General features: G+C 41.9%; 1 long non-coding RNA gene across 2 annotated transcripts; it reads left to right on the forward strand.

Moving 5' to 3' along the window:
- Window positions 1–535: 535 nt before the first annotated feature.
- Window positions 536–3,472, forward strand: LOC120408204. Of its 2 annotated transcripts, none has more exons than XR_005600509.1 (2): window positions 536–746; window positions 2,707–3,472. It is a non-coding gene; the product is annotated as an uncharacterized LOC120408204 (long non-coding RNA). The 2 variants fall into 2 exon arrangements; XR_005600508.1 differs by having other exon boundaries at window positions 536–672.
- Window positions 3,473–27,296: the final 23,824 nt, after the last annotated feature.

Raw genomic sequence — 27,296 nt, forward strand, 5'->3', positions numbered from 1 at the left:
CATGGTCTCCTGTTTTATAACTTTTCTTTGTGCCTGATTTATATGTTATAACCCCTTGTCTCATATTTCACACATGGATTTTTGTCAGATCCTGGTATGTTAACCACACAGCATTTATGCTGCCATTGTTTCTGAAGTGCTGAACAATAGGTGTATTTGATACACGTATTTGCTGCAAAAACGTGCAATCAGATGTGCATTCTTCGGATGCAAGAATAGTTCAGGTAACATATTTCAAAGAGAAACCTCACTCCTATATGTAGTTCATGACTGATCCTTGCACTTCAATCTGCCATTGGACTCTATTACGCTGTACATTTCTGCTAGGTGTGACTTGAAAAGAGAAGGAACAATGCTGTCACCTCTACATTGTCTATGGAGCTACTGAACTGCCAGCAAGAGCAATGCCCCCGCCCCAGCCAGACATGGGCTGTTGGTGCCTGCTTTGTGAGAGCGCCCCACCCTGCTAGGGTGGGATCTTTAGATTTGCTCTCAGCTGTTGGAACCGCCAACTGTCATCCTTTGGAACCCTGAAACCTGCGTCCATCACTAGGGAGCAGCTGACTAGCTGCTGCCAAAAACAGCCAGACAGCTCCGTCACATACACTAGCAAGGGCGAAGAGAGTGGTCTCAGGGGAAGAAAGGGCCCTCCCCTCTCCTCATCAGCTACAGGTGCAGAGAAGTGTTTGTAACAAGGGGTCTTGAAAAGGCAAGCAGAGGTGGAGACAGCGTTGTAGTAATGAGAGGTAACATGGTCTAGATTAAGAATGAGCACAGGCTTGACAGTTGGGAACTCCTTGATCCTAATCATCCCAGCATTGCCTCTTATTCACTGTGTGACCTTGGGCAAATCTCTTCACCCCCTCAGTTAGGAGTCAGTTGGTTATCTAAGCTTGTGAGATGTGAGTCTTTGCCATGTGAGGGTGTAATATAAATGTTTGTTTTGTTATTATTTGTTCAGAAAGAAAATAAAGGGGAAACCCACAGAGTTTAGAATTGTCTAAAATCTGAATATTTGCAAAAGTTAAATAAGGAGGAAAAGGAATTTTTTGTAGCGGGAAAGAGATGAAAGATCTTAGAAACTGGGAGCTTTAGAAGTGTTTTTAATAAATTAAAGACAAGAAGGGGATCAAAGGCAGGACAAAAACAGGAGAAAAAGATGTCATTAGCTATTTTATAAAAGTGGCTAAACGTTGTGTAATTTAAATGTGGGAAGTGTTGGTGAAGATGGTACATTAAAAAAAGTGATTTTTAAGGCAAGCCTGTACTTATAATGAGGCTCAGTAAAATGGAATGTAACTTTGTGGGATGGGATATTATATTCTGCTGAGAAAATTGTGACTGCAACTTAATTTCCTGTTTTGCATCCAGTGTAGCTGAAAGAGCTTTGTACTTTGCATGAGGATATAAAAACAAACAACTGTTTCCCAAAGCAGGTATTAAACATGCCATTCTAAATTTTGATGCACATGCCACAAATGGACTCTCAGATTACATGGTCTTTATTGGTTTCAGAATCTCCTAAATTTTATTTAAATGTCACCGAAGGCTGGATGGCTCAGGAGATTGTTCATGTGGTACAATGCTTGTCATTTCCAGGGACCTGGGGTGACATCCTGACCCTACTGAAGTCAACAGGAGTTTTGTCATTGACTTCAGTGGAGCCAGGATTTCACTTCTGGTCTTGAATGACAGAGTTCAGTTCTGTGGGGTTCTGAGTGCTCTCAACTTCAGCAACTTGTAGGATCTAGCCGTAAAGTGCAACTCTACAGTGAAAAGGAACTCTATAGGAATGTCAGTGAGTGATGCAATTTTCTCTCTCTCTCTCTCTCTCTCTCTCTCTCTCTCTCTCACACACACACACACACACACACACACACACACACACACACACACATATTCTGGACACAGAATTAAGTTGGTTTCTTTCTTTCTCTCATATCCTTTCTGGTAATAGCATGTCTTTCCACTGACATTGATTAATTGTTTTCCCTTACACCAGTGTAATTCTTTGACTGCAGTGGGTGAAGGGAAAGTTGTGAGTGGGAATGAGATTTGAGGAAGGAAAAACCCTGAGGAAGAACAGAAGGGAAAGAGGGAATGAGTGAGAAATGACGTTTATGGCCTTTGGGTTGGAAAAAAGGAAAGGGAATGGAGGCAGGGAAGGAGCGAGAGAGAGAGGTAGGGTATGAAATTAAACATAGAGACATGCAAATTACAAGAGTGAAAACACTGTTGCAATCAAGGAGAAAGAGGTAAAGAAGCAAGGAGAAAAAGAGAAGCATGTGAGATCATGTAACAGAAAAGGAATGACAAGGATGGATCTGAGGAGAAACAAACAGAACATTAAAACTGGAGGGGAGGAAAATATGCAGCAGAGAAGAAACGCGAAAGCAGAGAATAAAAATCAGGAGCTATTATCATTTTGGATTGGCCATTGAAAAGTCTGGCCTCCAATCACTGGTATTTATGTGGTCTTGGCATTTATCTGGCCCTGGACATCTAAGTGTCTCTCACATGTTTAAAAATATAAATAACAATCTCTCTTTTTCTTCCCAGCCTATAGAGGAAATAACTTGATTCACTACATGGAGATGTTTTGTTTTGTTTTGATGGCATTGTCTCCCTCTGTGGCACATGAGTCCTCACTGGTGCAGGACAATGTAATTTTCCATCTGAGCTCTCTCTCTCTCTTCTCCTTTATAGATCATGGCTTCCCCAGATGTGGAATGCACAGTGGAGAAAAGTTCTTTGCCCAAAGCTGGTGCAGATGATTTGCGCCAGACAGTGCCAGCAGATTCATCTCTGGACGTTAAATGCCCTTTGTGCTTGGAAAGATTTGACAATATGTTTTGCTTAAACCCTTGCTTACATAAGTCCTGCTTTTCTTCTATCCAAGCATGGTCAGAAGCCAAAGCAGAGTGCCCACTCTGCAAGCAGCCTGGCCAGTCTGTGTTTCACAGTGCAGGGGCTGGAGAAGATTCTAAGGAGTATGTCTCGATGCCTTCAGAAAATCACGCTTTGTCTAAACCTGGTCTGTGGGAACTTCCCTATCCCACCTCATGAGAACCTGATACAGCAGTTTCTCTTTGCAAGAGTTCCTCATCTCGACAGACTGATGATATGACATCAAATATTCAGTTTTCTGATCAACGACTACATCCAGGAGTTCACGAAATTCATGAAGTGATGGGATTGTTTGCAGTAAGGAGACAGCTTAGTGCAGATAGAACATACCTGGGACCAAGTCAGAGAGAGTCTGCATTTGATTTCATCCCCGTTTTGCAGCGCTTTGGAGTACAGGTTCAAGAGGCTCATCCTCACAGAGACTTTTCGGCCAGGTCACAGATGCCAAGCCTAATGAACATGATGGTGGTGCTTGTCTCTTCCGGTGTTTTACTATTTGTCTGTTTTTATTTGTATTTAAGTGTTATTCTGTTACATAAATAAAACCCAGTTGGGTTTCTCAGTAGTCTGGGAATTACAGTGTGTGTGTGGGAGGAGGGGAAAGCAAAGATCACGTCTTTTGGGAACAAAATCACAATGATGGTTATTCTGAAGCCAACAGACTCAGGGTCTCCCTAGTTCCAAACCTACCACAGGCTTAAACCTTTACGTAGCCAAAGGCTTCTCCTTCCCAGAAGAGAACAATGAGATGATCAGCCCAAAGATAAAAGCTTCTGCCTCTCACAAGGATTGAACAATGGGGACCATTTGCTCAAAGAGTAAAAACAAAGCAGCTGGCCCAGATAAGCATCAGTGGTTATTTATTTTTTCCCTTTATTTAAAACAAACAAACAAACAAGACTTTTCCTCAGCAGAGGTCCAAAACATTACATACTGAATGAGGATCACTACTGTGTTTGGGTTCTAGTACTCTTTTTATAAGAGATTAAAAGGTTCTGCAGAAAGTTAGAATTAAACCAACCATTGCCAAGTCTTGCTATACCTGAGATATTGCATATCACACTGTTTATTACAATTGAATATTTATAGCAGTAAAAGAAAAAACCACAATCAAATGTAGAACTAACTTAAAATATTTGACTGCCTCTGAGGCATGGAAAAAGTGAAAGAGATTAGGGCCCCTACATCATTTAAGGTAAATGTTCAAAAGCACCTAAGTCTCACTGAAAAATTAATGGGCCTTAGGTTCCTAAATCATTTAGGTGCTTTTGAAAATTGTATCCTTGGTCAATTTCATCCAGTTATGATTATCAGCACTACCCCTCGATTTTTCTGAAGATGGACTCAGCACTGTAGACTGAAAGTTTGCTTAGAACAAAATGCAGTTTGGGATTGGATAAAAGTCATTTTTCATAACATCTTTGAAAGACTGAGCTAAAGATATTTTTTCAGTTGTTTCTTTGCTGCTATATTTTACTGAGAATCTCAAGACCTGTCTCATTATAACTTGTTTGCTTTGACAAACATTGTTTTAGAGAATCTCCACCTGCCCCCTAAAGCTGCTCCAGCTCGAGTCACGGCAAGAGCAATGGTGCAGCTCACGAGCACACATGCATGCAGAAGTCTGGACATACACATGTGTAGCCACATGGTCATGAAGGTGCTTCTATGAAGAAAACATTGCAGTGTAACCTCAGGCAGCCATTGTTATGCTGGGTACAGCTAAAGAGTTGGAGAGATGCAGGCATTTTAATCCCTTTCCCGCCAAAAAAAATTAATTCCACCATTTAGAATGAGAGAACTACTCCCAACGCTCACATCAGTGAGGCCTTATCATATATGACTTCTCTGATTAGCCCCAAACTTCTGCTCTTGATGCCTAGTCAGGGTATTTCCACTGGCATTTGCTAATGGGAAGTAAGACAAAGTTTCCAAAAAACCCTTTGGTCTAAAAAAGGGAACACACCTGCTGGAGTCACAAATGGCTTGTTGGCAGCAGAGAGCAGCAGCTGATCAGTCTGCAGCTGCTCATCTCCATCGTCTCCAGCAGGTGTTAATTGCAGGTGGCAGGAATTCCAAGAAGATATCGGGTAGCTTGGCTCACACACTCAGATAATCCGTCGACCTCTATCTTTTACACGTGATCATTGACCGAGAGTTCCCTGGATTTTACACTGTTGCTCAGGATCACTGGAACGATCATCTCTAGAGCTGTAATGACTCCTGGGCCCAGCTGCAGGTGGGCCCGGGGTTAGGGACACGCCTCTGCTGCAAATGGCTTTTTTCACAGCTTTGCCACTGCAATGTGTAATGTAACTGATACTCTGTGCCAAGGATGCCCTGCCTGCCACTAGATGAAGAATAACTACAAGATATGAGGGATTTTTTTAAAAAATAAAGTATTTATTAAAACACCACAAGAGCAAATGACTAACCGCGCATGCCAACAACCCCCCAAAGTGAACAGTACAATCTATAATCTGCATCTCCAGATTAAGGGGATAACGTTGTACCCACCCCATAAATTGGAGTCTTTACTTGAAAGATGTCCCCTTCAGTGCTTCTATTCCCCCCTCCATTTAATCCTTCTCTCCAGAGTTGCTAATTGCCTGACTTTTCCTCTCTACTGTTCTCCATCTCAGAAGCGAGGTATTTAAGGGCACCAGACCCTCCTCCCTTCTTGGATTTCTCATCGTTTTGCTATAAGGAGAGACAGCAAAGCCTTTCTCCTCATCTACTGAGATCTGATTATGATATGGACGGTATGAGTGGCATATTCCTCCCCTCACTCTTCTGAAGAACTAGCCCCCTGTTCCATGAGCTACAAGTCCCTTTTGTCAGGAAAAAGGCAAAACTTACATTAGGACCAATTTTAGGGCCTATAGCCCTAAATAGTTTTAGGGCCTATGGCCCTAAAATTGGGCCGTCAGGGGACGGTGGGGATGAAGGCAGAGATTCTTGTGGTAAAAGATGCGTGAAAAATGTCTAACCTGGCTTTCCATGACCACTGCAGAGAAGTTAGTTCCTCTTCTGAACAAGGAATAACTGCTTTGTCTGTGAACCCTGGAGAGATCACAGAAGCAAATTTTGGTTGGACTGAGTCCACAGTATTCTTGCTTCTTTAAAGTATTTTCAGGAAATTATATTGTGTGAGTGCTCTTGTGAAGATGTGAAGAAGAAAATAGTGCCAAGATTTTTGCAAAGAGCAGTTTTCCTGTGTATGGTAGGCAAACTATTTGTAACAATTCATTGGACATACTTAGCCCCCTTTCTGTTTGTTTATGAGCTGTCGGCAAACATGTCGTAATTTTCCTAAATCTAGTATTAATAATTTTCTGCCAAGTCATTTGTTTAAATAAATTGTGCCCTATGATTATCTGAGAAATGAGTGCCCTGCCTTACAATTATTCAATGTGTGTGATTGGTCACCTAAATGACCAGTTATTGTGTCTATTTTCAGATTGGTTGACAAGCCTTTTAGATAAGAGAATAGCAAATAGTGAATGCTCTTGCTTGCTCACAAATGCAGGTTTTCATACCCTAAACATTCTCATGGACAGAAAGTAGATCTCTCAATGTTTGTAGAAAAATAAAACAAAAAATAGTTTCAAAGTGGCTGAACCAAATCATGAGCTGGATTTCACAAATGTGTTGCCAAAAACTCCCCCCCACCCAATTTAGAGATAAAGGATGGTCCAGTGGCTAGGGTGTTAGCCTAGGCCTGGGGAGATCCAGGTTTCATTCTCTGCTCCATGGCCGGCTCGCTGTGCCATTTAGTCTTTCTTTGATAAAACTCTCACTGTCTTCCACAAGGCCAGGATTTCATCCTCTCTGCTTCAGTTCCCCAGCCATAAAGTGGGGATAACAGAATTTTCCTACCACACAGGAGTGCTTTGAGGAAAAATACATTAGAAGATTGAAAGGTTCTCAGAAATTATGGTAATGGAGGGGCACATAGCTAGCTTAGATAGATAGATACTGATTATTCAACCATCTCTATTCTTTATGATAAAGTACTGTAAAGAGGTAAGAACGTTCATAAGGGACGCCCACATCTTGAATACTGGATATATTGGAATTGGAAAAGGTTCAGCCAAGGGCAACAAAAATGATTAGGAGTATGGATCAGCTTCCGTATGAGGAGAGATTAATAAAACTGGGGTTTTCAGCTTGGAAAAGAGATGACTAAGGGGGGATATGATAGAGGTCTATTAAATCATGACTAGGGTGGAGAAAGTAAATAAGGAAATGTTATTTACTCCTTCTCATAACACACAAACTAGGGGTCACCAAATGAAATTAATAGGCAGGAGGTTTAAAACAAAAGGAAGTATTTCTCCACACAACGCACAGTCAACCTGTGGAACTCTTTACCGGGGATGTTGTGGAGGCCAAGACTATAACAGGGTTCAAAAAAGAACTAGATAAATTCAGGGAGGATAGGTCCATCAACAGCTATTAGCCAGGATTGGCCGGGATGGTTTCCCTAACCTCTGTTTGCCAGAAGCTGGGAATGAGTGACAGGGAATGGACCACTTGATGATAGGAGAGGGAAGAACTAAAGGAATATTAAAAGCCAGAACTGAAGTGCCTTAAAACACCTCCACAAGGCAGCTTACATAATTAGCCCCAGCCCATATTATTTGTGGCTCTTGTCACTCTTGTCTGTTTTGCACTAAAAATCACTACATGAAGAAAAGACAGTGCTCCAAATTTTTCTAAGTTCTTGCATATCAATCTTCAGTCCTCGGGCTTGTGGACTAGAAGAGTGGGGAAGAGCCAAATTGTTTGGAAATGTCAGTATCAATCCTTTATCTATCCCTGTGCTTACTTGGAATCTCTTTCTTTCATTCTTTCATTCTCTCGCTTTTTTTTTTCTGCCTTCCTCGTTCTGTTAGCTTGGTTTATTTGATTTATTGTAAAGTCACTGGGGAAGCTCAAATTACAGCTTTGAAGTATGCAGTGACTTCAGGGTCCTTGGCATGCAAACGCTTCCCCTGCTTCAGCCACATCAGACATTGTCCACTCTGAGAAAGAGGCCCTTCTTCTGATGAAGGTATTGTAGCTTGATCTTTACAAATGAACTATTAGGACAAAGGATTAAGATTTAATGAAATGCCATCATTTTGCTCACATTCCATTGATTGCATTACATGCAAAAAGTCTGCACTACTGTAGTGCCAAAGTGGCAAATTTGAATGGGAAAACAAGGCAAGAAATGTAAAAATAAAGGTACTAATAGCAATATTGACCTGACCACATTCTATGTAAAGTTATGCAATTAACACCCTAATCAGTAATTAATAAAAACACTATATACTTGTACAAAGTGGCCAATTTAGTGTTGCTATTTTCACTTTGTATTTACTGGCATTTTTTGCTTTTAAATTTGCAACTGTAACTTTCCAGTAACATTGTTTTCTGCATTTAATTTCCTTGGTATGTGTTCTGTTTGTTTTTTAGAGAATTAAAAGGAAAAAGAAGACCCACTCCAGAGTTGTAAAATATGTAACACTTCATGGTTTTCATAGTGGTTTAGATACACAAAACACCATAGTCACAGTACTAGAGAATTGCACAATAAACTTGTCATGCTGGCAGACCAGGTGCTAGCCAAGGCTTCAGGCCTCCGCTGAGCAGTGGGTGCTGCATGCATTAATCTCACTTGTAATAGCTTTATCATATGCTATAATGTGATATAGAAGTTTTTTCTTTGTAACTGTAAAAAATGTTTGCTCTGGAACTGTGGGCCTATCAAGAAGGATAATCTCCTGATCATCAATAAGGCTTTCAAAACTAAATGGGCCATTGTTGAACATCACAATCATACACTCTGTTAACTGCCCCTTCGCACCCATGGAGAGGCTATGTGCAAAGGACTTGTCCCCTCAACATGACGTGTGGAAGAAAATTTTTCATCTCTTCCTGTTTGGACTCTCACAGGACTGGAAGGTACGAAACAGAAGCAGAGATCCCCAAGGTCAACCTGGGTTAGTCCCAAAAGACATTCAGAGCTGACAGATTGCTACAACTCTGTCACCTTTTGGACCCATAGACTGTAATTCATATGTGTATATATGTTTGCCTGCTTTAACCTGTAAATAACTTTCTCCTTTCTAGTTAATACATCATTCGTTAGTTTACTATACGATTGGCTACAAGCGCTGTCTTCATGTGAGAGCGGAGATACAAATTGACCTGGGGTAAGTGCCTGGTCTCTTGGGACTGGGAGCAACTTGAATCTTTTGTGGTCTTTCGTGTATGGCAGCCAACTATCACTAAGTCCAGCTTGCCTGGGTGGCAAGATAGACTGGAGAGCCCAAGGGGACAGTCTGTGACTCCCTGGTAAGACTGTTATAGTGCTTCAGGAGTTCACATTTCTTACTGGGTTGGTGACATCTAATTCTAGAACATACCACTTGTTTGGGGTGTGTGCCCTGCTTTTTGACAGTCTGCCCACCGGTTGGCACTTATGGTCACACACCACTCCAGACAGCATGACAAAACTACACCAATTAAATAACTAAAATCTTAATACATTTTTTACTATATGTGCAAAAGTGAACTTTTAATCACATGACCAGATTCTGATATATTTTCTCAACACTGTATACTACATGGCTAAATTCCCACTTCAGGCAAACAATTTTGTTTTTATTTTATTTTATTGTGGATTTTTAGGGGTATTTATATAACTGGGTTATTTTAAGTTTCCCTAAAAAAAATCTTTGGTTGATTTTTAAAACTTGAGCTAGAGAAAGATGAACAGGATAGGAAAGCACACACAGAAAATTCTTCTTTGATCTTGATCCTTCATACGCTTTTGTGTGGACAGACACTTCTGTTCATGTGGAGTCATGTTAGGGTGACCAGATGTCCCAATTTTATAGGACAGTCCCAATATTCAGGGCTTTTTCTTATATAGATGCCTATTACCCTCCACCCCCTCCTGATTTTTCACACTTTCTATCTGATCACCCTGAGACACACTGAACTCCATGCCAAGATTCCAAACTCCTGCTTATAGCAATCACACCGGTCCAGGTGACAAACCTATTTGCTCAAAATCTCTTCTGATGCTCCTTACAAAGGCAGGTGCATGATTAGTACAATTCTGCACCCAATTAAGAGCTTGAGTCAGCAGTCAGCTTAGGAAATAAAAGCCAAGCTAACAAAGCAGTTTGAAGGTTTTGCTGACTTGAGAAAAGGAGAACTGAAGTGTGCTCTGAGTATAACAAGGCTGTAACGCTGGCGTTGATCTCAGCACTAGTACTCACATAACAGGTATCTATTTTTCCTTTTGTGGTTTATTATTCTGTTTGATTTATTTAGCAATTGTGTACTGTTGAATTGTACAGTGTAAAGGCAAAAAGCTGGCAGTTTAAAGGCCTCAAGTTTAATTAAAACCAAAGAAAATTGTCCAATGATGGGTTCAGTCTCACAACCCTTCCCCCAGCTAATCCAGGCTCCCACCAACAGTCCTACTGACTTCAGAGATCTTAATTACGTTAGGAAGGGCTACAGAGTTGGGGCCCTATGGCCCAGATTCTCAAAAGGAGGGAGCCTAAACATAATCTCCCCGGTTTGTATGTAGTGCACTTAATTAAATGGTCTCTTTCTCAAAAGTGCTGAGAAGCGCCACTTAGTCACTAAGGGATAATAAGCATTTCACAAAGATGGCCTGTGACAGAACCAATTCTGCACAGAGAACTCATAAACCAACCCAAAGTAATGTAAAAATAATCACAAACATTTCTCCAATCCGTGGTTGAAGTTCACACACCGCCTTTTAGTCAGGGACAGAGCAGCATCCATCTTCCAACTACATGAGGTCAGGATTAATTTGGGGAGGAGGGGATGGCATTTTCTGTGTTGCATCTCAATCCAACTTCACTTTCAAAACAGGTATAAAAATGTGGTGTAAATCAGCACAACTTTATTGACCTTCAGTGGACCTCTGCTGCTTTACACCAGCTGAAGATCTGGCGCATTGGATGCATTGGGAGACAAACATGAGTTGACCCTTACATAAGCCCATGTCCATTGTGCTCTGAGGTGTGAAGTGAGTGCTTTCGATCATTTTCAGACAAGTAACAAATACATCTGTGTCAGCTTCTGAGCTAACAGAAGTTAATCAGACACTTAATTGTTTAAATACAGCCCAGCTGTGTGCCTGCAAACTCCTGTGTGCAAATGTGTATTGGCAGCTTTAGCTTTTTTAGGCACTGCTCTTGGAAATCACTCTGTTATTTTGCTGCACATTTAGCCTTTTCTGCTTTTTCTGTTTGTCAGTGCTGAATTTTCATTATCCCACTCCAGGATCAATATTGCCATTTAAGGGGTGCCATTCTGGTCTGCACATAGAAAAACCTAAGACAGATGTAGAAATTGTTAACAGTGACGGTAATTAATCATTGAAATAGGCTACCAAGAGAAGGGGTGGATTTGCCTTCTCCGAAGTCTTCAAAGCGAGGCTGGATGCCTTTTTGGAGGATATGATTTAGTCAGACACAAGGTCCCTAGAGGCCCTTTCTGAGATCAAGGCCCCATTGTGCTAGGTGCTGGACAAATACATAGTGAGAGACAGTTCCTGCCTTGAAGATCTTACTTCTGAATAGACCAAACAGGGGAAAGAGAGAGAGAGAGAGAGAGAGAGAGAAAGGGAAAGGGATTTGCCCAAGCATAATAAAGCAGAGTCAGGAATAGAACCTTGCTCTCAGGAGATTTGATGTCCTATCCATTACACTACACTGCCTCACACTATGACAGGGAAAAAAATGAGTCAGATTAACCAGTGTGCTCCAGTGAGGCAAAACAATCATAAACTGGCCAGCTGTACTGGGTTTGTAAATTCTTTGCATCACCAGAATGACACAAAGGAGCTAGAGCATCTGAGTGAATCTGGTCCATTGTCCTTTAGGTATTTTTTTGGATTTTCTCCCTCAAATGTACTAACTCTCTGTATCACCCGGACATTGTACCTAATGCTGTCGTTTGATTTTGGCATTAACCCTGTAGCAGTAGCTGCTTTGTAGCAAGGAGAAAGTGGTCTTTGGGCACTAATGGTCCTGGGACACTTTTTTCACATCTCTCCATGGTTCAGTCAGATTCTGTATGTTGTCACCTAAAAAAAAATGTTCAGCAAATCTGTGGCTAACTCCTATGTCTGCTCTGAATTATTTAGTCTCAATCTCTACAATGAATCTTGACCTATGTGTAGTTCAGTTAATGGCGTGAAAGGAAGTAAGGTGCCATTCATTAGGCTCTGATTTTTCTCCAGTTCTTACTTCTTACTTCTGAATAGACCAAACAGTAACCCATAACCAGTGTGTCCTTCAGAGCATATTAATTGCTGGACAGGTCTTTTTGGATAGTATATCAGCAAGAACAGGAGCAGACATACAGTATTAGCAACATTAGGCATCAAATCGATCTTCAATCATTCTTTCACAGCCCATGGCCAGACAGCAGAGTAAATCTAAATCTCTTGCTTACAGTTCACTGAACTGTTGTGGTTTGGGAATTGAGGCCATAAAGTAGATGGTGTGCGTGTTGCCAGGTCCTAGCGTTAGTTCTACTCTGACTCTGGGCACACTGAGCAGGGATTTCATTCCACTGCAACTTCAGGAAGTACAACCCTGAACCGATTACGGACTCATTCGTGAAATTTCGCCTTGTGTTTTACTTCATTTCCCTGTGTGCATCAGTGAAGTCTCCCCTTTTCACCTAATTACCGGGGACAGCATAATTTCCATCGCACTTTATCAAGCCTCATGCTGAGGATGAAATTTCCCCCCTGTGCAGAAGGCCAGCACAAAGCTTGTGTATCGCACAAGTCCTAATTTGAGGGATAATTCTCACTGCCTGTGATGGAGAATACTCCCCACACTGGCTTTGAGGTAGGCCAAGAGGGCCCAATCAGCCAATTAAGCTGCAAGATGGGGAAATTAAGGGTGGGAGAAAAGCCCTAATGAGGAGGACAATTACCTAAGCAGAGGTGGGCTGGGCTAGTATAAACCTAGGAAGCTGGTAGCAGCAAGGGTTGCTGGGAGGAAATTTGCAATCACCCTGTGTTGAGAGAGAAGGAAGGGGGGAGCCTAGTGGGAAGAGTAGGTCCCTGGGGGCCTGGTCCAGAGGAAAGGGCATACCCCGAAGAGAGATCGGGGGAGATGTGTTCCTGTCGGATAGGAAACAGCCCAGGGAGTAAGCAGCAAGGTTGGGGATTAAACAGCCCTTGGTTGGTTGTTGTGGAGTTGTGGGGCTGGAATCCAGAGTAGAGGCTGAGCCTGGGTTCCCCTACCTGCCACTGGAGAAGTGGCACTGGCAGGGCAGTGAACTGGAGAATTGCCTGTGTTACTATAGCTGTGACAGAGACTTTGAAGGACTATACCCCACAAGGGGGAGAATGCTGAGTGACTTGGCTGGAGGGCCGAGTCACAAAGAGGCAGCACCAGCTCCAGGAGGGAGACAAGGTCTGTGAATTGAGAATAAGAGACAGAGGCAGCATGCAATCATTGGAAGGTGTGTTGGCCTCACAGAGCAAACCCCTAGAACGGCCAGCAGGAGGCGCTATTCCAGCAGTGAATAGCGCACCTTATCACACGGCTTTACTACTGGGCACTTAAGGAGTTCAAAGCGAGGTCTAGGGAATGGTGAAAACCTACATCATTTCTCTGCTTTATATTGAAAAACATAAAAAGAGGCATTTTAATAGCGATAACTGCTACAAATTGGGTCCCAGTCCTTATCTTGCCCTGCATTTAGGGAGTGATCCAGTGCTCACTGAAGCTCCCACTGACCTCAGTGTTGCAGATCAGGGCCTCGAAACAGGACTAGATGCTCGCGTAGAAGTGTGTAGTCCTGCACTGCTTCAGAATCTGTTCAGTGATGCACCACCTATTTAAGCAACACACTTCACAGCTTGATAAAACTTTCATGCCACTGAATGACCAACTACTCTTTATTTATTGTTTGTATCCCAGAAGCATTTAGAATCTTCAACACCAGAGTCCCACTGTGTTGTACATGGAGGTTAAGTCCATTAATGGCTATTAGCCAGGATAGGTAAGGAATGGTGTCCCTAGCCTCTGTTTGTCAGAGGGTGGAGATGGATGGCAGGAGAGAGATCACTTGATTGTTACCTGTTAGGTTCACTTCCTCTGGGACACCTGGCATTGGCCACTGTTGGTAGACCGGATACTGGGCTGGATGGACCTTTGGTTTGACCCAGTACGGCCATTCTTATGTTTTTATGTTCACACAATAAGGGACCGATAAAGGGTAGGAGAAAGGTGATTCCAGACTCGCTTCATCTCTGCCAACAAAGCCCCCAGATGTCACCAACTTGGGCTGCATTGTCATTGGTGAAATAGCAATGAAGAACTGCGTATCCCAGTCCTCTAATAATATAACTCCCCAGTACTCCTGCTGACTGAAAATGTTCTGTCAAAGCCCTTTTTTATGGAAAATGGGGGTGGGGAACCTGTTTTCGTCAAGCATTTGCTCTTTTGCTTTCAAACTGTAAACCCCCAAACCCAACAGTTTTAAATTTAAAAAAGTTTTGTTCCAGAAATAATACATCAAACACTTTTTTTTTTTTTTTTGGAGAAAATTTTCAACAAAAATGGGGGGTGGAGGTGAAATGTAATTTTCATCAATGCTTCATGACGGCAGGGGGGGAAGGATCACTTCCCAACAAGTTCTGCTCAATACTCTTCTGTTTCTTAATTCATCATTGGGTTAGTCTGCAGGAAATGTCTATTGTATTGTATTTATTGCTGGTGGTTGTGATGTGGATTTGGCAGAGGAAGGGAGAGAATATGTGTGAAAACAATAGCAGGCATATGCTCTTTTATGATTTGCCCCAAATTTATACAGCCAGTTCAACACTCCTTTATTCAAACCCTGCTTTTATATGCAGAGCACCAAAGTACAGTTTCTAGAACAGCCTTGCCAAAGGTACATCACAATATGTTTGCCATCTGTTGTCAATTACAGCAGTAGACATGCCAGGCTCATGTTGTTAGGGCCCACAATCCCCAGTGTTCCTTTCACTTAGCTATAATATAGGCAGATCTCAACAGTTGGCATATAGCCAACTTCAGAATGCTAAGGGGTGTGTTTCTTGTTTGAAGATTCTAATTCTTTGCCCTAATGGATGGTACTGAAATCTTGCTGCTTTTTCTAAGGAGTCGTCACTATGACATGGAAGAGTCTTGCCAAGGAACTTATGGACCATAAAACAATGTCATGATGCAAGAAACGTGGAGGTAAAAGGAACTTCCTCTGAAAACTGAAGCCAACTTGCTACTGTATGTCTGTAAAGGGTGCAGGTACACCATGCATGTGTCATCAACAGAATCATTTGGCAATATGGAGAGGAAGGAAGAAGAAAAGGTATTGGGCCAACTATTGGAAAAATTATCTGCAATTATGTTTTAAGCACAGTGTTCAGAGGGAATGAAACATTAATATGGAAAAGTCTTTAGAAAATTACTTAACCCATTAGGTTATTTGACAGAAATGGCAGGCCTTCAAGGTCTGAATACATATATAGTAAGAGCCTGCTTCTGAACTGGCTCTGGTGCAAATCAGGAGTACCCCTAATAGAGTTGCACCGTGTAAGTCTGGTATAAATGAGATCAGAAGCGGACCTTCTGTCTGAAGCACAGTGTATTTTGTATCCGTAACCTGCAGTGCCTTCTGTTTTTGTGCCTTCTGTGTCCTGTTTTTGTAGCTGATGAACTGCAAACAATGGCTGGCTTTACATAAAGCAGCTGAAAATTGCACCCGAGCCAGATACAAGCAGATTACATCGACGTTGCTCCTAGAATTCCAAGCTACCCAGGGTGACCACGGTAGCTCTTGTCCGCGTTGCTGCTCTGCGGTTCTCAGTAACGCAGCAGAGCAGAGGGAAAATTTAATACTGGCGAGGTTAGGTTACAATAACAAATGAACTTTCAAATTCTCTTAAACAAAAGAGGCTAGATCATTAAGAAAGACAGGGTACTTTATTTAGTCTGAGGATGACATAATTACCCAAGCCAATATTTCATGTATTAAATGGCCCATTATCTTATATTTGGATGAGATTTTTTTCTTTTCAGATGTAGGTAATGTGGTTTTATTATGCCTGTCAGTTTCAAGGTAAAAAGTGTTGGGCACTCTGATTAGCCATGTCCTGTATCTCTAGAAGAATAACACCTGGAACAGTCACATCAAGTTGGAGAGAGAGTGGTTTACAATCTTCACTAGGGGAAAACCCCAAATAGAAATCATCATCAATGACTGGCTTCATGGAGTCTAATGGAATCTGACACATCATACTGTACCACTGTAATATAGGAACTTTGCAGAATTACCAAACATGTATGATTTTAGTGCTATAAAAGTCCTATGGATAAAACCCATTTGACATATAATCTTTTTGTGGCAGAATCTCCAACCACACATGCTAACCATATTTCTGAGATTTTTTTCATATTTTACCTCCTGCCATCTTTAATTTAACATCAGAATATTCAAATCCCAGAGACAGAGGCAGAATCTATATAATTCTATGGCAGTATTTTAAAAAAAAAAGGGAGTTTGATTCAATATTGCAGTGTTCAAGAGCTTTGAGCTCCACAGATAAAAAGGTGCCACATAAGAGCTGATGATGATTACTGTTAATTTTGTCCTTTGTCTTTTAAAATCATGTGGGCCGGATCCTCTGATGTAGGTGGGCATAGCTCCATTAAAGTCAATGAATCCTGTATACATCAGCTGATGATCTGGCATTATATGTGTAATGATGGAAAACACTCCCCTAGTGAAACAGTTTTTTTTGATACACAATAACACGATACTTCATTTTCTGCCCTAATTAATCACGTATTCCTGTCTGAAATCATAATGTCAACAGTAAAAACTGAGCCAATAGTATAACAAAAGTTCCTCAAATATTAATTCAGATTTAAAAACAAATTCACTTTGTGTCCATGTCCCTGTTGTATTTGTAAATATGTGAAGTCCAGATTCAACAAAGCAGTTAAGCATATGGTTGGCTTTAAACCTCTTCTCAACTTCCATTGCTCTCAATGGGAGTTAGGTGCCTAAATACCCTCAAAGATCTGTAGCCCACCATGCTTAAAATTAAACGTGCATAAATGCTGTCCTGAATCTGGGCCTTGGAACCTGATCCAAAGCCCATTGAAATCAATGGAATGAATCCTATTGACTGAATGGGTTTTGGATCTGCCCCTTAATAAGCAAGCTTCTTGAACGCAGATTGAAATTTCCTTTTGGCGAATACGCAGGCAAAACTGTATAACAAGCAAACAGTAAATGTCAAACAAATATTTTTTGGAATGAGTTCTTGGCCTACCTGTCATCAGGAATATATTTTATGAGCACACAGGGCCACATCCAAAGCTCGTTTTCAGCTGTGTAATTCCATTTATTTGAACAGAGCTATGTGTAGTTACACGAGCTAAGGATCTGGCCCAATCTGTGTAATATATTCGCTGGACTAAACTATGCCAATGAGCGTCCCCAGCTGAGTAATCAATGGGAATCTCAGCCCACGTGTAAGGACACGTATCTGGCTAAGCTAAATCCGATTCCAAAGAACAATCCATCAAGCATGGATTGCATATGGATTTGGATATTCTCTGAGGAACCTATTTTGGGATTATCAGAGGCACTCTACGTGGGTCTAATTCTGCTCTGACTGAAGTCAATGGTTGCTACCCTGATTTATGCTGAGGAGTAAAATGATACAGTAAACGTCACACTCTAAGTCAGGACACAACCATGAACCAAACAGAGAAACGTGATACCTGCAGAGTTGTCTTTAGTGTGGCAAGGCTGTCCGTTAATTTTAAATAGAAACTGCTGGTAGCATCACAAAGAAACATCCAGAATCTGGCCTTTAGGGTCTACGTATGCTATGGAAATTGTACCGGAATAGCTGTCAGCACAGCCCTATGGTGTAGATGCAGCCTATACCAACAGTAAGAGTAAGACCTTCCCCAAATGACATTAGCTACATCATCAGAAGGACTTTGTCATCAACATAACTGCATCTACGTTGCGATTTATGTTTGACTGATGTAGCTATGCCAATGTAACTTTCAAGTGTATACCAAACCTCTGATACCTTGCACACATTTGAAAAGTGCCTCACTCCATGAGTGAATCCATTGGTTCAATGGGACTACATGCAGAGAATGGTCATACCTAATGTCGGGCCAGGTTCTGGTACTCATTCTCAGTCTGGCAGTCATTCCATCAGTCCTGGACCACGTGCAAAGGAATAACCATTTAGGGCCAGGGGGGACAGTGTTTGAGCACCTAGGGGATATATGGTGGCTCTCTAAGGCATGAATTATGACAAGAGCAGGTCAACAAGTTTTCAGCTAAAATGTCTCGTCTTTGAAAACTACAGTTTTGTCAAAATCTAAATGGTTTGCGAAAGCATTGAAATTTTAGTCAATTTTTCCATTTTTGATTAAAAAAAATTGGAAACGAAATGAAGAACATTCTGATTTCAATTATTTCTCTTTTCTTTCCCTTTTTCTTAACTATCCATCCCTTTTTTCCACTGAAAAAGGAGGGGTGGAATAAAAAAGGGAAAGAAAGTGGGGGAAAAGAGTTTTGTTTTTCCCTCCACTTTATCGTCCCTTTCCCCTCCCCGCTGGAAATCTGGTTCCTGTTTCCCTCTCTGGACGGTGGGGGAGAGCCAAGGTTCTGCTCATCCCCTCCCACCTATTATGCAGAAGTGGGACTAGCAGGTCATCATAAACTGTTCTGCCATCTCTCCTGCGTACACTAGAGTGCTGTGAATAACTCATAATCATAAGAAGGTTCCTTATTTTCCCTTACTTCCTTGCATCCATGGGTAGGTAGGAGGGTTTGTGACTGATCCCAGAATACGTGATTTAAAAAAATTCAGAGGTGTAGCCCTTATACAACATAGCATACCAGAAATCAAAGTAAGCTTAAAATACATAAACTGTGACTATACTTTTTCATAGAGGTGGTTTTGGTTTATGTGCACATGAGTAAGTCTCTCACATATGGGAGCATGACACCCACATCTGGCAACTAGTACCACCAAGGGGAATACAGTTCTGTGAAACAAAACTGGATATTTCAGCCACAGACACTGACTGGTAAAATACGATGTGTCTTGGAAGTCCAATGTAAGGAATAGTCAAGCTGATAGCAATGAAATGACATTCTTTATGGCACAATAAGGAAGTAAACATAAGTGTGTTTGCACTGATTGGTATAGTACTTGGATGGTATACAATGACATGGCAAAGCACTGTAAAAAAGTTGCCTAAGCCTGTAGACCGCAAAAAACAATATAATTTTATGGGACTATGAAATTACTGTACTTATTGCACTTGACAACTGTTTTGCATAGATAATGCAGAAATGGACAGAGGAACAGAGTCCTCAGAACTTAATAGTCAATGGAAGTTGGTTTTGTGACATTTCATTGATCATATGCAAAGAAAAGCTGGTTTGCTAGGAATCTCATTTACATATATCCAGGCTCTCATTTGCTTTCTTTACTGTAATTTGCTGATGTATCAGCCGTTAGCTGACCTCACTCAGTCAGTTTTCTGTTTCTTTTACATTTTCCTAGCATATGACATCCAAGCATTCTGGGCGCTTTGGAGTCAAGAAGCAGGTTAGGGAAGGAAGGGGTTACCTTTTAAGAGGGAAATGGGGTCGCAGAAATAGAATTAATAAATCATCCTAGTCCAGTTTATTTATAACCTAACTGTTCTAACAGTTGTGCTCCTGCAACAAAGCTGTAGGTGCAGGTGTTAGCACTTAAGCATCTTGCTACCTGACCTGTTTGAGCCTGAAGTAAATTCTGATCATCAAACGGTAGCAGACCCCCTAACTACCTGACTTGTGGCTGTGATCTGAAATTAAACCAAAATCATTTATCTTTTTATGTAAACTAGTATTTCTGCAACATATATCACCTCCTCTTTTAGGGCCAGATTGTTCCCTGCCCAAGCTCACCAGCTTTGCACCTCTCTGGTGGTACAAAGCTGGCAGAAAATGGGCTCATGTAGTCAGCTGAAGATTCTTCTGGAATAGGGGGCATGTCATAAAGAGGGGATGTAACCAAAGAATTGCTGACCTTTGATCCCCGGCACTTAACACCTTTTGAGGCTTACGCAGACAAATATAATTTACAGCAGCCTTTGGACTACTCTAAATTATCCTTGCAGCTGGCTCAATCCCAGTCACCCCTCAGATCAGTAAAACAGGAAGTTTACATTCACCTTTTCATTCCTTCGGCTGTGCTGAGGGGAGTTCTGGCGCAGCTGAGGATCTGGCCCTGAGTCTGAGCCGCATGTTCTCACACACTGAAGGTCCTTCTGCAAATGCTGTCTGGAAAATATTTCTTCTTTTCTGTCTGAGAAAGCTGTGAAGGCACAGAGATTTTCTTCAATAGACTTGTTCTGCAGTCGTGTGTGAAAAGAGTCTAAAAGGAAAGAGGAGACTTTTTTTAAAATGGTATTTCTGAAGCCAGCTTGGCTGAGGAAAATACCCACTTTATGTAATACTATCTGCAGTACACAGAATTCCAAATAGTAGTCAAGAGATTTTTTTTTTCAAACCTCAGATAAACTTGGACTTTTGGAGACATTTACCGTACATCTGTGGGGGGTTGGTTTGTTTTTTTGTAGGCTTTTTTCTGCAGGGGCCGGAGGGGGCACTTCTGAGAAGATAACCGCAGCATCCGTGATGAACAAGATCTAAAAAGACTGCTGGCTAAATAACAACAGCTGCAATGACTGTCCTGTGCTCTAGTGACAGGAACAAACACAGTGCCTCTGCTTAGACTCAGCTCATATGATCTTTAGCTCTCCAAAGACATCAAGATTTTCCTTAAGAGACACAAGTTCAGGAGATAAAGCCCATACATGTTAAGCATTTTTTTAAATTGCCTCCAACGCTTCCTGCTATGCACTGAAGTAGTGCTGCTGCTGGAATCCCAACTGGAATGAAAAGCCTGCGTCTCTTTGACTGGGCCCCTGTGAACTGTTGGCTTTGGTATCTGACAGAAGGACGTGCCAGTAGAGTCCAGTAGCAGCTGCTGGAATCCACTGGCATGCCAAGATGGCAGATACTTAAGCCATTGGTTTCTGTGGCAGACTCCGTCACTTCAAAGCGATGCGACCCTGGGAGAGAGAACTCTTGATTAAAAGGGTGAAATTAGGGGAGGGGAAAGGGAACAAAGAGATGACAGACTGAATTTATCTACTGAAATAAAATAAATCTATACAACCAAAAGGGACACCTGGATTATGCCTACCTTGGGGGGCAACTGAAACACCGAGGGAGGGATATGCTGGAAAAGAGGAGAAAGAAAAATAACAGGGACAACGGTGTGACCAAAAAAGAAAAGGCAAATCATCTCCTAACCATAGGGAGCCGGACTACGTGTCAGGCACACTCTGTAATTTAGTGCCGCTTCTATTGGCTAGCTCAGCCACTGTATGAGGCTGGGTTGTGTTTAGGTCTGTATTTCTGTACAAATCATGTCATGCTGTAAAATTTAGTTTGCTTTTTTTGGTGCTTTTTTTTTTTTCTGGAGGATTAAGTTTAAGTATTCTTGGCTATATGATTTTTGGATATAAAGTTTGGCTAACAATTGTGACAACAACAAAAAACCCAATAATAATGCATTATTCTCCCTACAGTGCTTCAAACATCAGTGCTTTGGTTTGGAAATGAGAACGTGTTCCTTTCTCAGCAGCTTGTTGCAGAGCTACTGCCACAGTCCTGTCCCCTTGGGTAAATGGTCATTGGGACTGTTCAAATGCCAGAGAGCTGCTTTGCAATCTAGGGATGTTTATAGCAGCATCTAAACAAACGTGTACGTTTTTATGAGCTGTGTTTGCAATGGGATTCTCATTCATTTGCATTGTTTTTTTCATTCTTTATGCAGTAATTCATACACTTTGTTATAATTATTTAATATATATATTGTAATAGCAACTAGAGTCCAAGTAGGTCCAGGGTCCCATTGTGCTTGATGTAAAATATTGTAAATTACAGGCCCTGCCCAAAAGGACATCCGGCAGGCTATGGGAGAAGTTCACCATTGATCTCCCCTACTCCTATCAGTCTAGCATCATCTGTGTGATACGTGGAGGTTGGCTGTGTGGTCAGCATTGTCATGTATTGACATGGCTGCCCTTTGACTCTGGATTCTCATAACCTGATTCACTACTGCAGTGATCCATTGACTCATTGGAGCAGTGGTTGCCTATGCAGGTGGTGGCGGCAATCATTTGTATTACCATATGGCCTAGGAGCGCCAATCAAGGACCAGGACCCTATTGTGCTAGGTGCTGTAGAAACTCAGAGGGCTAAAAATGTCCCTGCCCCAGAGAGCTCACAATCTAAATGTAAGACCAGAGCCAACAGACAGACCGACTGGGGAATACAAAGAAACACTGAGACAATATTGGCCTCATTGATACTCATAGTCACAGCACACCAGCGGTGTAACTGCTGTCAAGTTTTTTGTAGATTTCATGCTAAAGGAATTTTAAGGAGGGACTGGAAGAAGGATAATGAGGCAGCTTTGGAGATATTCACAGGAAGTAACTCCCAAGTGGGAGAAGCACTATGGGAGACAGCATGCAAGTGCTTGTTTGAAAATTTAACAAAAGGTGATGGCGACTGGCATCACTGAATTTAGTTCTCCATCTCTTGTAATTCTCTGCAGTCCTAAGACCTAAATTGGCAGTCAAGTTCAACTCCCACTGGAGTCTATTTCAGTAGGTGCAAGGAGCTTGCAGGATCAGACCTGCAAGTAATGGAACTCGTCTGCTTGTTCCATTTTCTCTGACCAAACCCTGATTTTTTTTTTTTTTATGCTTTCAGGTTTTTGTGGTTTGGGGGATTTATTCTTTCTTTAATTACTAAGCATCATTGGTGTGCTTGCTGCTGTACAAACGTAGTAGGCCAGGTCCTGGCTGAAAGAACTTACAACCTAAATCAGATGCTTACTCTACTGTTTTCAGTAGACAAGTGTTCACTTCCATCCCGCTTGTGCCTTTACAAACTCTGCAGTGTCCTCTTCTATTCTCCACAGAGCATATACTCTTGACACTACACTTAGTGTGTCCTTTAATTAATCTTTGGTGATTTATTTGGATTTCCAGGAAACAGCATCCACATCCTATTTTGCCCTCACCAGATCTCTGCTGGTTTACATCCAACAGAGTTTTGATATTCTTCTGTATCAGGTGTTACCTAAATGGGTTCATTCCAGTACTGACTGTGCTGCATACAGGCCCATATAGCAGTGTGCTTTGACTCTGCAAGGGGAGAGTGTCAAACACTGTATTTGAATTAGTGTTTTAACAATTGAAATACGAAGATCAGACAAGGAGTCCTAGTAAATATCCTGGGGGGGTGTTATTAGACTAGACAGAGATGGAGGAGTAGAAAAATACTTGATCAATTTACCACAGTTACAGTAGCTGTACATGGCACAAAAACACCTACAACTAAGAAGGCAACCTGAGTTGAATGGGACATTGGAAAGTGAAGATGGGTTACTCTAAAATCGCTGACTGTGGTTGGACCAAATATTTTGTCACTAACGTTGTCCTCTCCCAACATGAACTATGAATAGGGACCTGCTCCCCCTACAGCTCCCCTCAAAAACACATGCATGTGAAATGTGTGAGAGCAGTTAGAAGAAAAAGCCATATTAATTGTACAATAGACGTTTGGTCTGATTCCCAAAGCCTTCATAACACATCCTAAGACAAGCAACCATCCTATGGTGTGTTGAGCACATGTATTAGAACCTCTTCGCTCTTCAGAGCAGCTTGACAAAGCAAGGACCTGATCCATTTGCTTCAGTGGACCTTGGATCAGACACTAAGGCAATGTCTACACTCCAGCTAGATACCTGCGGCTGTCCCGGGCCAGCTGACTCAGGCTCTCAGGACTTGGGCTAAGCTGCCATTTAATTGCAGTGTAGACATTTGGGCTCAGGTTGCAGCCCAAGCTCTGGGATCCTCCCACCTTGCAGGGTCCTAGCCTGAGCCCAAACATCTACACCACAATTAAATTGCCTCTTAACCCGAGCTTGAGTCAGCTGGCCTGAGCCAGCTGTGGGTGTCTAATTGCAGTGTAGACACCCTTAGAATAGAAATGCAAGACATCCCATGTCAGTGGCTCTGACTAATAACCAGAAAAGTAAAGTTCTGCTGACTGGTGCAGCAGATGGCAATTCCTGGGCCTTGCCCCCTTTGCAAATGCTATTGCTGGGGCAGAGGGCAGCAAGGACTCCCTTTATACCTAGCCCGTGTGTGGAGTTAGAAGCTCAAAGGGGAGACAGAAGCATATACCTTTTCCCCACTCTTCTTCCATACATGTGCAGGGGCAGAACACAATCTGGCCAAATACGAGTGATTGGGTTTTTGGTGGGGGGTTTAATGTCCGAGTCAAGAGTTTGTCTTAAAAGTGTGGCAAGAGATTCCACCCATAAAAGCAGTATATACAAGAGGATTTGCCTGTTAGTTTTACAAAGGAGAATGACTGACTAATTTGTGCTGTTTGATGGTGTGTAATGCACAATCAGCGCTAGACTGTGTAAACAAACAGGAGAAGTAAACAGCAGAATTACAATATTGTGTAAACATTTGTAAACAAGCCCTGAGCAGGTTCATTTGCCAGAGCTCATGTAGATGTGTGTCACAACTGCAAGCACGCACAACAGTTTAAAAGCCACATGCAGGATGGCATACAACAACCTCCTGCTTTTTCATGCAATGTGAATATCTGAGAAATAAACAATAATCCCAGTAATTAACTGAGAGTCTGAATGGAGTAATTATGACCACCTTCTGAATGCAAAAAGAGGTGCAAAATCTATTTTTTCTTCAATGCTCCCACATTTAATCTCAAATGATAATTTACTGGTTTGGAAGTAAGAAGATGACAAAATCATCTGAGCTTTACACCAGTCTTATTTTTGAAGGATTATGGCCATTTTCCTAGGCTGCACCCCCCCCACACACACACGTACACCCCGCCGCACTCCCCAAGAGAAATGTTTGCACTGGTAAAAGTGTCCACTGTTTACATGTTCCAGTCTGTGGGATCCAATGGCATGGTTTGGATTACCAGTGGCGCTAGAAACAAACTGCAAAGTTTAGATTTAGATACGGATCAGGATTCTAACCTTCTCAACCTTCTGGAGGATTGAGGTCCAAGGTCCTGTTTTGGTTCATAAAGTTTAGGCACCAGCTGTAAAGCTGAGTTCCAGAACTGACCTTTCTCAAAGCGGTGTATTTTCAGCTTTGGGGTTTCAGATCTAACAACTGGGAATGTTCTGAATTCACTCTCTACAAGGTGGACATTACAGGGGAAATTCCAGCTGGCATTAGCTGGCTGACACAAAGCGGCCTAGCACAAATCCACTGTCTGATGTGTACCCAATCCACAAAGCAGAAGTCTGTTCCTTCTAGGCCACACTGTAGCCTCTTTCGTTCAGTCAGTAAACTTTTTTTCTTCTCATGTAACATGTCTCCTAGGAAAAGGAGTGCTGACCTGGTGAACAGTGGGTTCAAATGTCCTGTAGTTATTTGTTGTGGTTGTTTAAGCTAAAAATACCCATGCTCTTAAGAAGTTCCTTAACCACGTGCCAGCAACCTGGGTTTGGGTTCACCTCAATTGTCATTACTATCACCACAATGGCTTGTGCGTGAATTCCATTCTGCTGAATGGAACCCACAAGCAAGGCTTCCAAGTGTCCATCAAGATAAGAATGTCCTGCAACTTGCTCCTGAATCAGCCTGTTCCAGAGCCGTATGTATCTTTTCCTGACCCAGGATGTGGTTCCAACTTTACTGCTAATTCACGCCTACAAATTAGTTGAAACCCATTATCAGTGTGAGCTTAAAATAAGGCTTGTGTGCACATATGCATGGGAAAATGTAAAATTTTCTCATGAGTAGCCAAAAGGTCTGTCTACAAATGGAGTTTCTGCATTGTTTTGTTTCACTGATAAACTTTCAGGAGGATATTGGGGAAAACTTGATGAAAATAGCTTCATCTTCAGAAGCAGCTGGAGCAGAGTGAAAATGCTGCTTCCTGTCAGATTACGTGACTAAAGAGAGTGACGTTATTCTCCACCCAACTTTATTCCTCCTCGGGCACTTTTCACATTTTAGTGTAAACATTAATCCATTTTCTATCACTGTGCAAACATGTTGGCAATCCCCATCTGAGATTCCACATTCACACTCAGCCATAGAAGACACTCCTCGGGTTTAGGGAGTATAGAAATAAAGGGCTAAACCAAATGTGGGGTGACCCCCATTGATTTCAGGAGTTTCACAAGCAGTGAATCTGACTTGCTGTCTGCAAGACCATATAAGTCTCCTAACTTCTTGTGTAAAAAGGCCAGCCTGTTTCCTTTTTCTCCATCCTTAATTACCTTTCTTTTTCTTTTTTTCACTATAGCTGCCTGTTTCTGTAATCTATTCAACAGCATTTTATCCAGGGGCCTCAATTGTCCTCCCAGGAATCCAATGAGGATTTGCCATTCTTCTTTCATATGGAAATAACATTAACAAGCTAATAGAAAGGTTTGAAATCCATGCAGAGTGCATCTTTGCTATACCTCCTGGAAGTGAGAAGATGGGGCCCTGGCTCACAATATGTTTGATGGTTTGGAGGACAATTGCTTTGCACTGTGGCAAATCCTTGATTCTCCATTTGTGCAGATTCCATGTAACATCGCCTAATGTTGGTCATCCACTGTCTTTGGCAGAGCAAGAAACCTGGCGATTTGATGCTCTTTGTTTACGTCAGAGTCTGCCCATTGCATCTGCCAGGTGTCTTTTGGATTGAAGCTAGATGACAGAAGAGCTTCTCCAGCCACCCAGAATAGTCGGTGAGACTTAAAGTGAGCGCAAGATGGGGAATAAGATTATCATGGAGTGAGACCTTTTGGTTAGTGAGAGCTTTTTTTGTACTCCTGCAACATAGCCATCTCTCACCAGATGGTTGGAGGAAGGATGTTTGCAAGGACTGGAAGCTAAGGTGGCAGATTGAACTTCAGAGAGCCAGTTACAAATCTCATCTCCACATTAGCTGGATATCAACAAGGTCCATGTGTGAGCATATTCCCCAGATGGATGCATCGTACTCAGCCATGGAATAAACTAAAGCCAGTGGTGCCATCCATAGTTTTCGAGCCTCAGAATACCTGGTAGCTTCCAGATTATATTGATGGAACTCTTTGTTTTATGGCTCACCTCTTTCAAGTGTTGTTGATTGGTCAGGCTGCACTCGAGAGTGACTGCTTGGGTAGCAGGGGTTAGGACATGGACAATTGTCTT

Source organism: Mauremys reevesii, linkage group 6 (genome assembly GCF_016161935.1).
Source record: "Mauremys reevesii isolate NIE-2019 linkage group 6, ASM1616193v1, whole genome shotgun sequence".
NCBI classification, from domain to species: Eukaryota; Metazoa; Chordata; order Testudines; family Geoemydidae; genus Mauremys; species Mauremys reevesii.